The sequence below is a fragment of the Procambarus clarkii genome, chromosome 81 (assembly GCF_040958095.1).
Source record: "Procambarus clarkii isolate CNS0578487 chromosome 81, FALCON_Pclarkii_2.0, whole genome shotgun sequence".
Taxonomy (NCBI): Eukaryota; Metazoa; Arthropoda; class Malacostraca; order Decapoda; family Cambaridae; genus Procambarus; species Procambarus clarkii.
Window position 1 is genome coordinate 24,385,650 of NC_091230.1, and position 942 is coordinate 24,386,591.

A 942-nucleotide genomic window follows, 5' to 3' on the forward strand; every position below is an offset into this window, starting at 1 on the left:
CCATTCCTAAGCCGGGTTGAGAGACAGGTACATCCATTCACCTGTCCCTCAGGTGTACATGGGTCCTCTGTACACCCGAGCTACGATTTTGTACACCTGACTGTCTTAGAAGAGAATTGCTCACTCAATAGATAAACAGATAGGCTAGGCATAGAAAATTGAAAGAACTATCTGGTTGGTGTCCAAAGAGTAGATACCTGACTGCTCTTGTCAGACCAGATATCCCCGTTGGATTAGAGGCTGTCTATCCCTATCATAATGGGTAGACCCCCGGATAGGTCATGGGTAGCTGGCAGGTGGGACGGAGAGATGCCTTCGTGACTAAAAATGCCTAAAAATGCATTAAACTGAGAAGTGAAATGATGGAGGCAGATGTTATACACTCCCCAAGGCATTCATGACCCTTTTACTCCAGTCGAATTGAGTCGTTTGGCCCAAGAACTGAAGCTCAACCACCGCGAGCACCGTTAGGTGGCTACACAATACCCACTGTCGCTTCCTGTAACACCCACGACTAATTAGCAGCCAGAACATTGCCGCATGGCAGGTCAAACAGCCCAAGTTACTCAACTAACTATACACCAGGCTGTTGCACCACTAGGAATAACTCATTAACAAATCAATACTCACTGAGGTCCTGTAGGCGATATATGCCCCAGGATACAACAGGAACAAACACGGCCTACTCTATAGGCCTATTAAGTGCTAAAGAGATATAGTGGCTTATATCTCTATCTCTAGGTATATACTTCTTCTCAATCTATATTTTCCTGTATTATATATACCATGTCAAGTAACTTTAGAGAGGCAAGAACTTCCCTCCCCCCCCCAGGACTTCCTTATACCGGGAACTCTTTATACCGGGATCTCCTTATATCAGGACTTCTTTATACCGGAACTTCCTTATACCGGGTGAGTAGGTGAGAAAGAGAGAGAGAGAGA